Below are 11,293 nucleotides of genomic sequence, written 5' to 3'. Positions count from 1 at the left end.
AGTTTCACCCCTTTTTATACTTTGCATTTCTCCAAAGCGGTCACAGTGCAAAACCAAAGAAATAATAATGTATGGTTACGCTTTTGAAAATAACTGCAAGTGTAAAGTGCCGAGTGCTATCTTTATGGAGAATCCGGACCTACTGCAGTAAGAGGGAAAATTGGCTTGACTTGCAGGAGGCCGGAGTGCCACCCACCGAGGTGCCTGATTGCCAGGCAGCACGGGGCTCCCGCTGTCCAAAAATCGCTGTCGTCTCTGATAGCTAACATTGGTCACTCAAAAGGTAAGACGCCGAAATAACTAGTGCAGGCTGAAAAAGCCTGATCCTTAGCTCATGCAGAACGGTCTCACTCTGAGAGCAATTATGCGATGATTTATACAGCCAAGGAACTGGATACATGATTTTGCATGTACAGTACACATGTAGTTTTCTTTGTGTTTGTGGCTATACCTTAGAGGAAACATTGATTAGGAATATAAATATTTATGCGCGATAATGATTTTAATAAGCAATTACATTCATTATTTAAATATTTTCATAATTGCTTAGTTCATAAAACTGAACACTAAAAAAGAATGTCTGATAATATTATAACATTATTCCTAATAACATCTCATCCACAGACAAATTAAGGTTCTTTCTGATACTGTTAATTTAAAATCTATCAGATTGTAACTGCAAACATAAAGACATAGCATCTCAATGAAAGTTGTAATGGAAGGAAATTAATCCCAGAGCTTAGAGCACATTCTTATCAGTACAAACACCAGGCAACATAGAAAGAAATGGATAAGAGCGGCAGTCAGTAGTCTTTTATGGCTGTTTTCAAAATGCAGGAGCATATGCGGATAGAAACGTATTCTATGACAGATTTTGTACTAAAGGTAATGTTTTCCTAAGTATATAAGCAAAGGAAATGGGAAAAATGTGTTCTGCTCCCTTTGTGAGTATAAATGACAGTATCTCAGTATGGCAAACCTGATACAGGTCAGGATGAAATTTACTCTAACTTAGGCATCATCAGAAATCATCAGGAGCGTTTCAGTCCCCTGCTGTCCCCCAGCTGGCCACTTCTACTTCCAAATGAGTAAGGATCCCAGACAGCTTCTCCAAGCAGCAAAACATTCAAGATTATAGTCCCAAACCATCCTGGGGACTTTCCAGTCCCACGTGTGAGACAGAATCTGCCTCACCAGTTTGTTCAAGCTTGGGTTCGCACTGAGAGCCTAGTGCCAATACAAGGAAGATCCCTTAGAAAGCCTCGTCCCAGTAGCACTGGTGCCACAGATTAGAGCTGACTGGGGCGTGGTACTGTCTTAACGAAAGTGCAAGACCATCTTTTTTGCAGATTTAAGAATCTATCAAGAATTCCCCGGCTGCCCACTCAGCAGCAAGCGGCTCTCTGCAACCAGAAAAGCCAAAAAGTGATGCTGCATCTAAAGAACGGGTGAGGGGTGGCAGGGGAACAGGGAGAGTTCTTTAAGAAGAGCTTATCTATTGGATTGGCAGGGGAATGGCGAGAGTTCTTTAAGAAGAACTTATCTATTGGATCAGGTTGCTAGATTTTTTGCACACTGGGACTTAAGTATACATTAATGGTAATGGATTTCCCTGGAAATATAATTTCCTCCTCTTAAGCTTGATTGTGCCGTGTCTTAGATTAATAAATATCAAAACTGTGGTGATGACAGAATTAACATTGCCAATTTCGATCAGAATGAATATTGCCCTGAAAAGAGTCCAAAGCAAACAAATTTATGCTGTGTTCAGAAATCTGTCAGAATGAGGTTGGAATGTGCATTAGTCCTTAGCAGAAGTGACTGCAGAGTTTATCCATCATAGTCTAGTCCAGGGATGTTGAAGTCACAAGAATTTATGGAAAGGGGAGAAAGGACCCATAGGCATACATGAGCAGAGGCAGAGATCCATTTTTCAGTGGAGGCAATACAGTCACTTCAACTAAGAAAACAACCAATAAACAAAAACAGGCAGTGACAGCTATTAAAGTTCTGAATCATTACTGTTTTGAATGCAGAATAAGTAAGTAGTATTATTTAGTATGTAGAATAAACAATAGGCAAGTATTTGTGAGTTTTATCAGTGATGGTGAAGCTGAGGAACAGCATCTTGGTTCTGAGCCACGCAAGACGTGACAAGAGACACCACGTGAAATCGCAGCCCAAATGAAATTAATGAGACTTCTACCATTGAATACAGCTGGATGAGGATTTAATGCCTTGTTCCCACCAAGTATCTTACACAGTAAATTAATTTCTCGGCAGTCTAATACTGTCTCTCGTTAGAGCACATCTTGTTACGTTTGTATAGGATGGCCACGCTGTACTCTCAGTAAAATAAAATGGCGTGAGCGTTGAAAACTGTGAGGCATTCTTATGCATTAAACAGCTTCTTGAGACTACCGAGCTAGAGCTAAGCAGGGGAATTTATCTACAGTCTGGCTGCACTGAAAACTTCCAATCACCTGCTCTAAATGTTGGTATAGCCATCTACCTCCTCCTCCCTCTAGGTCAGATTTGTAAACGCAATGAAATCTTCCGTGGTTTATTCTGAGAAAGGAGAATTACTATACTTTTATGGTGGTGTAATTGTTCTATAATAGCTAATAATGATGCATCTGCAATATCATAAGCACAGCATTATAAAATCCAGCGCAAACAATTAGATTGTATCTCAGAAAGTTATTTCAGAAACGGGATGAGGTTCAGTCATTCGTGTAGACAGATGCTATTTTACATTTGGTAATGTAGTGAAGAAGACAGCTTATCTAACCCTTTACAGTCACGATCAATTGTTTTAGAAGGTCTGTCAAAACAAAAACACTGTAAAAGCTACCTACGGCTTTGACATAAAAAGCAAAAAAAAAAAAGAGTGAGAAGACAGCTGAATAGGGGGAAAGCGGGGCCTCCTTGAAATTGTGCATTTGCTTGTGTCTGTGGTGGTAGCAGCTCTGCTGTTTTAAACCCCGGTACTGCAATTTGGTGTCCTGAGACCCACTGCCTCTCGAGGACACCGGCAGTAATCAGCTCCAATGCAGTGCGCTGTGCGCTCAGGGCCTGCACAACACTAGTTTGGTTAAGGGGCAGCATTAAAGGAAACAAGTTTTCATTAGGAGGCTGAACTGAAATGTAGGCTGTAACAAATAGACTTTTGTACGAAAAAGATGCATTTCTTTTGGGAAGGATCAGGGTTATGAAAAACGTGACGTGTTCAGTGTTCCGCTAATGGTTTCCCTGACAAAAGCGCTGTTGTGCTGACACAGACCCACCTCAGACTTCTGCTGGTAAACCCTTTGTACCGCAGCAGTTCGGTTTGTATTCCTTTTCCACATATACAGAATCTGTAGCTGACTGTTGCAGATCCATATTTCCTGGGACCTGGAAGGTCCCACCACCACAGCGTCATGTTGGTTTGTGTAGATGAGCCTCCAGCAGCTCAAGGTCCAACTCTTCTGCAGGGAACTGCTTCATCTCTGTTACTGTTTTTCTGTTGTGCTTTTTCCTTGTTTTTTGAGGAGCAGAGGAGCTCCTGGCAAACAGTCACAGAGGAAAGAAAGATTTTACGTGAAAAAAAATAATTCCATAGGTAACATTGTTCAATCTGAACGTAATTATGATCTGTGTCATCCTGCAATAGTTAGAGTCTCAGTAGGGGATGGCAATGGCATACAGGGCATGACGAGAAAGCCGGCCTATGGAAAAAGAGACGCATTCCTTTCAGCTCCTCGCCTGTTGATGTTGTGCGGTGTTGTTAGGAAAAGGGTTGCGGGTCGTTTTTTTTCTTTAGCGGCCTTTGCTGGCAGCCAAAAATAACGGTCAGACCTGAAACGCAGTGGGAGCTCAGAAACAAAACGTTGACAATGAAGGAAAGAAGGACTGTGGAAAAAAAGATCGAGGAGAATGTATTGTGTGAGGGAACTTGAAAAGGATGGACAGAAACCGAGCCTGGACAGGGCTGCTCTGTGGCCAGGACTGAAATGGCAAACACATTGTGCTGTGCACACTATCCAGATCAGCCTCTTCTGACACAGCGGGACTGGAAACACAGAGACTGTTACTGCAGACTCAGGTCTACGGGAATGGCATTAAGAAAATGTCATACACTGTTTAAATTACGCCGTGCTTGCGAAATCCCTTGCTCTTTGAAGACTTCTAGAGAAAAAGACGATATAGCCTTCATAGGCCTCAGAGGAGAGCTGTAGCTTTAGGCTTTATTTTCTCCTTTGCCCTGGGGAAATCGCCTATTGACTGTGGATGACAGCTGCACTATAGACCAAAATTTCCCATAAATTGGGCTGTGAGTTAAGTGAGTGCTTATTCATTTGCAGCTGCCTTATAAAACCCCGTTTCCTTAGAATCACGGAATCATCGAAGGGTTAGATTTGGAAGGGACGCTACTCTCACGGCCACAGCGAGCGCTGAGCAACACCCAGGTGCCAAATGGGGCAAACGTGACCGTGCTGCTTCGTAGGAAGACGGGTGGGGAGCAGGGGCATGTTTCAGTAAAGATGATTCTTCCCTCTGCCAGAAAACTCACATACTTGCAGGGCTGCCCTGCTTTCTAAGCAGGCGTCTTGCTGTCTCTTGGAAGCAGCAGTCTCTTATTTTGATTGAAAGATAAGAATTTTAAAATATTTCTTCTCTTCACAATGTGGGTGGCTTTGCTTGTCACATGCAAGCTCGGTTCCGATAGACTATCTATTCACTGGCTCAAAATATTTATTTCGGGTAGCTGTTTTATAAACTGCTCCTTAGAAGCTTTTTATATAATGCTGTATCCATTAGCACGAGAAGAAAAGTTCTATCATCCTATGAAGTTTTCCATTGTAAGCCTTCCTGGCTCCCCCACAAAAAGATACCCCCTTTTTAAAAAATCGTTTTGCTACGCAACCTCTTCTGAATTGGTCTTCCAGTGCTGGGAGTCCTGTAAATTCAAGTGGAATTAGGCAGTAAACATTAACTTCCTTTAAAGTGGCTGAGTTTATAATCCTTGTGATAGACCCTGTCTGTAAATGCCACCTTGTCCACTGACCTGACCTGCTCAGCCTTGCCTTGCCATGTCCATGGACTGGAGGTAGGATTTGTCGGGTGGGTTGCCTTATTTCAGGGCAGTCGGAACACCGGTTCGATACCAAGCTTATCAGTTTGTGCACTGTGCAGTGGAGGAGAAGGGCAAGATTTCGTGTTTGAAAATAGTCCGTTTATGGTTCTGCAGGGTGTCCCGCATGGTCTTTGCTTGCCATTCAAGGAGGATATAGAGCTCCTATACATTGCATGTCACTCCTGCCGTGGCAGATGGTTTGCTTTTCCAGTACAGTGCCCACATACGGACCACTGAATCCAGCCCTGACTGTCCAGCACCTCAAATCAATGAAGGCACATAACAGTTTTCCTTTACGTAGCTTGAAAGCCTTCTTTATACCTTACATAATGAACCATCTCTTGGTAACCACATTCTGTTAACGTATCTGCTATTTGCTTTGGCTAGTTACTTTATTTCATAAAACTCAGAGCACTCCCAAACATTTGCAGCTACACATCTGCAGGCTACGTATCTCTAAGTGATATGTTTAGTAATTTTCTTAGTTTGTACTGCAGCACCAAAGATATCTGGTAGAGGCTTTGACACGGAAAGTTCTGCTTGATGTGACGGGAGCGGTGCTTATTGGTCACACTCAAGTTCTTATTAAGATGGCCAATGACGATAATTAGAGCTGACATTCCTAAGGCCTTTTATTGCCTCGTTTAAGCCTGATGCTGGTATTCCTGTCTCTCTCCCTTTCCCTTTTAGTTTTTTGGAGAAGCAGCTGTAGCCCATGTCCAAATGCCTTTCCTATCCTATCCTGCTATGTTTAAAAGGACTTCATAACCTTCAGGTCAGATATGAAGTTATGTGTTTTCCACATTTGCACTCCTGAGGAAGAAAAATATACTAAGGAGGGCAAAATTGAATAAAACCCAGAAACAGCAAGAAATAGCAATATCGTGTTCTCCAAGCAGTGTCTCCAATTATTCATTCACTTTTAATTATTTCTCATTTTTGTCTTTTCTGACAGCTTGTGAAATGAAGTTCTTCAGATGATGCAGCCTTTTTTTGCATTTACACTTTGTCTATTTTAGAAAATAATGCATTGCAGAGCAGAATATTTGCTAGTTAGCAAGAATAATCATTCATCTTACTGTAATTTCATGTCATTACCCATTAGTCAATAACAATGATTGGCAATGCAATTTTCTTTGCAGTAAAACTAATTAATATTCACCTCATTATCTGCTGTTCAGATACTTCTAAAAGCAAAACTTGAGACATTTTTCGCAAGCAGGCCAATAAAAGGAAAAAATATCATGACGTGTAAAAAAATGGTATTTGAATGCGTGAAAAATACGAGTGGAAACTGACTTTAGAATGACTATATCAATTTGGGAATAAATAAAAGAAACAGTCTCCCCTTTTAGGTAGCCCTGATGCATTTCTTCTGGAGAATTAGCAGACTAGTTTTAGCCAATCGTAATAGCATAATGTGTCAGCAAAAGAAGGAGACAGGTTTATGATTTCTCAACAACTGCAAATGACTTCACCTTTGAAATGGAGCACATTTTCTTAGCAGTGTGTGTCAGTGGTTTCTCTATTGCATCACTAAAATCAATCTTGAACAGAACTGCCTTAGAAAGTTCTTAAAGGTTTTATGACTAATTCCCTCTCACTTCTGAAATAGAAACATCATAAATATAACATTAGTAGTATCGGGTGACTGGGTACCAAGGCATCTGACAAACTCCAGTTGTTTTTCACTTTCTTACTCACGGGTTTGTTTCCTCTTGATTTTGTAATATTCCAAACTTCAACAGAGCCCCAGAAAGCTGCACTAAAAACTTCATCGGCAATAGAAAATGGGAAAAATTAACCAGAAAAATATATTTACATCTTGAATAGAGAATATATCCATCACATCACTCAACCTATAGCATAGGATAAAACCAAGAATCGGAAGTGGGTTGCTGGTAATTGATAACCATTTCTTGAGTGACTTAATTACAACTGGAATAAGTATTTTCAGGGTCCATGGGGCAGAAGCTGTGTGTTGCTTGTAGAAAGTCCACAGAACAATGGCCACTTTCTCTTTTGTTGTTAACTGACGGAGTTCCATTAATTTCCATGGCGTTTTGCCATGTCTCCCAGAAGGGACTTCCATGTGGTCTCTTTCATACCTAAAGATTTTTAACATCATCCAAATGGGATTAATCCACATATTGTTTTCTCTTATTAACCTAAAGAAAGCAGAAATTAGTGTCTCATATGACCCAACTGCCTAATGATACCTAGATTAACTCCAAGCATAGCTGATATATCATGCTTAGTGGAAGGTCACGGTAATTCGGCTGTGTTGTATGGACATCTTACCTTTCTCATTCAGAGCAAGTTTAAGTTTCTCCGCATGGTACTGCAGTCTACTATATTAAGACCCTATGTATAAGCATTTCCAGCTGCCTAACAGTATGACACCCTGCATCTCCAAGAGGAAGAACATCACGGAGGCTGAAGGTTTACATGACTTCAGGAGGAGACTGGACAGGTTCATGGTGGAACAAAACGTTTATTGCTAAATACATCCAAATTACTTTCAGATGAGGAAGTATCAGAAGTACCTGAAGGAGTGCTCTGGGAAAGTCACACACATGCTTGTCACCGTAAACAAGTACCTAGATATGTTCTTTTGGTCATCTCACAATCTGATCACAGATCTGATTGGATCAGAGCTATTGAACTCTTATCATCCTCTAGTTTAGGGCACGTCATGTCAAGCTTTTTGTTTTGCTTTGTTTTTCTTCTGCGATTCAGAATACTTTGCACACGGTGGGTCTTAAAGGTTTCCAGTAGAAAGCAGCCCAAGAAACTGCGTATTTCTTGGTGTGGCCATTGCAAAAGCGCTGCTAGAAATTCCCTGTAACATAGTTGGATTCTGTAGGTGGTGAGTGGTAGATAATGGACTCCATAAAAGCTACATTCCTTAAACCAGATGAAACACGGTTCTTAGCAGAATGGTATAAAAATGTAACTATCAATCCTGTCACATTTTTAGTTGATGAGCAGTCAAAAGTTTCACACCAATTTATTATTTCAAAGCACAGATGTACCATTAAAAAAAACAAACAAACATGAAAATGGTAATTTATCTCTATAGCTACACAGCTGTTGATGCTAAGAGTAAATCGTAAGATACCCACGTCCTGGTCAGTCAGCCTAACAGACCTGGAACATTATCTCTGGGCTGCGTTTCAGAGCTTGAACACCTAATACACCATAAAATATAGAATTAGTGGAATAATATCATGGTTCTTAAATTAAGACCACATACAAGAGAGTCGATGCACTTCTTGGCACTGCTCACTTATGTTTTACTAACATAAATCAGATAATTTGAATATTGAACATTATGCTCAAATGAGGAAAAACATTGCATTCTGCCAAAGCCAAATAGTTCTTGAATGAATTGCAATAACGTGTTAGCTGCTCCCAACAACCTACAATGGTAGGATCCAATTTCCTGAACACGTAAATAAATTCCTATGTATGATTATGAATATCTGATGCCACATTATCCTCTGAAATATTTAGACACATTAGAAGGAATATCAGAGATAAAATAAGCAATTTTGGCATTTAATCCACAGCTATTTACCTCTCAGAAATTTTTGTTCAAACAGACCGTATTCACTTACATTCTGAGCTTCTGTTAAGACAAGCTGTTAATGAAGAAACAATATACTATTTATTTTCCTTCTTTATAGTCAGTGAATTAGCTTACATGAAGCGTTGTCATGTAAATGATGAATCATAAGGATTTCTGTTGCCAAGGCAGGGTTTCCAGTGTTAGTATTTTGGGTTATATCGCTTAAGTTATCACTCCACAGTGGACATAAATTATTTGTGTCTGTGTATCCTATTATTAACCTACTATTACAGAGGGGTTGTAGTAATGAGTACCTTCATTGTCATCCAGAGGAACATATTATTTTCCTAAACGAATGAGGGTAATCCTGCTCTTCCTTCTTACAGTTTCATTACGGCCGGGGACAGAAAGTGTCCTACCAGAGCCCACTTTGCTCAGAGAGGTACCCAGAAACCGAGCCACGGGAGAGGAATTCCACCTATAAAACATCCAGCAAGGCTTATGGCTTTCATAAGGAAAGCAGCTGGCTTGTGGATGTACTTACTGTACATGGACTACCTCATCTCATTGTGACCCAATGCGACATTTTGCGAAGATTGGCTAGACGCTTGGCGCTAACAATTGCTACTAAGAAATCTGCCTGAATATCGTTCGCTTTGAACGTTCACAAGGTATCATTCATATGAATCTGACACCTATAATGTAGTAAATTCTGCTTGTGACGTGGTGTGATTGAAACTTAAACAGACGAACTAAGGCTAACAGAAATAAACAAAATAGACTGAAAAATAACATAGGACAAAGCACTATTTTTTACCGGTAAAGGTTTATGCTGCATAGCTATTCAAATATTCCTGTAAACAAACCCCCCAAAAGACAAACACCTGTAAGAATATTAATGAATAGAGAATAAAAAGGAGCATAATCACGGTCAAACCAAACAGCTGTTCAAAATTCAAGTACGCATTGCAAACATTGCTTTGCAGAATTCAAACAGCTTATCTGTTTTGCCACATCGTAATCAAAGAAACCTGAAGCCCTCCTTGTGCTAAATGCTTGTAGGGATACTGACCCATGATATTCAGGCTTGCTGGCAAAGTATTTTAGAGAAATGTCAACAGCAGGTTGATTTATTTATTAAAACCTTCCTTGGTACCCGACAAAGAAAAAAATGTGAATAAGTTCCCAGTGGTTGAAGAGATTGCCATTTTAAGAAACTTGTTTAGAGAACGCAATTTATTAACTAATTGTATTGCTTTTCCACTTATTGTTGTCTGACAAGGTTGATATAAAGAAATGGTAGTCAAGAATTTAAAATAATTTAGAAACTAAGATGTCATCATCCATCCAGGTGTCCACTGACAAAGGTCAGCAAATCTTTATGCTCAGTAACCCACCCGCCAAATAGATGCTTGCTCTCCAACACAAGTTTGTTGTATAATGAATTTATCTCTAGCTTACAATTTTTTGGTTTGTAACTTAGTAGCATATGCAGCTCCCTCACCTCTAATTTTCCTGAACTGTGGATTTTAATCTGTTCGTTACACTAGAACCAAAATTTCCCAAGCGTAGCCCTGGAGTCTTAGAAAATCCACCAAGATCTGGTCTGTAACTCCAGGTTAAAAATGTTATTTATATTTTGTTTTGTTTTTTCCTACCAGTAAATGCAAGAAACCCATTTCGCTACAGATTCGCTACAGCAGAGACAGTGTTGTGTTGCTGTATATTTAATTTCATTAGAAAGTAACTTTATGAATATTTATAAATCTAAGCATGCGGAGACACGCACAACCAAAGTAAGTTGTAATGTCACTTCTCTGCCAAGCTGTATTGCAACGAGTGGGTCACTTGCCAGAGTGAAGTTGTGGAAGGAATAAGCAGATGGTACAGTAGACAAAGCAGAAAGCAAGCTTTTGATCATGACTGTTCAATGTGTTACCCAGCGGGGCTGTGATTATGTTTCCTTTATAGCAAAGGAAGCCATTAAATAATTTACTTAACTCTTACGTTATTGAAGTTGTTCCAGAGCCTAACAGCACATCGGTGCCTTTGGACTCTTGACTATTTAGAGTGCTTTGTTCGTTAAAATTGGAGAAGGGCTTTCATTCTTTGTGTGTATTGTGCACCACACATGTTCCGCGTAGCTTTGTAGGATTTGCTATGTGGAAACAGATAGTCCCGACTTTATGGTTTTCGCTGCTGAAGGCAAATTGGAAACAATCCCTACCAGCGCTCATGCTAAATGATGAGATTTTCTGAATGATGTGTGTGGACAATGTTCCCAAGGTATCTAGGAACCTTAATGCTTTCTTCTGAATGAAGCCAGTGAAAGGAAACGCCTTCTACTGGATGACAATGTGTTGATGAATGCTTTGCAGCCCCCTAAGTCGCTCAAAGGAGAGAATCTGATAATAATAGAGGCCAACTTTAATTACTTAGCTATTGTGAAAGAAACAAAGTGGATTCTGGAATATGTTGGGAGTTCCTGAAATACTTGAAGACAGGTTTTCTGTTCAGAAGCTTGCAAAACTTATAAAAATGCGTTGGTTAATTTCAAATTGTTGAGTATAGGGTTTATTTAGAAAATACAAGCTATGGCTAAA

This window comes from Vanellus vanellus (assembly GCF_965231255.1).
Source record: "Vanellus vanellus genome assembly, chromosome: 5".
NCBI classification, from domain to species: Eukaryota; Metazoa; Chordata; class Aves; order Charadriiformes; family Charadriidae; genus Vanellus; species Vanellus vanellus.
This window is presented reverse-complemented; position numbering follows the sequence as displayed.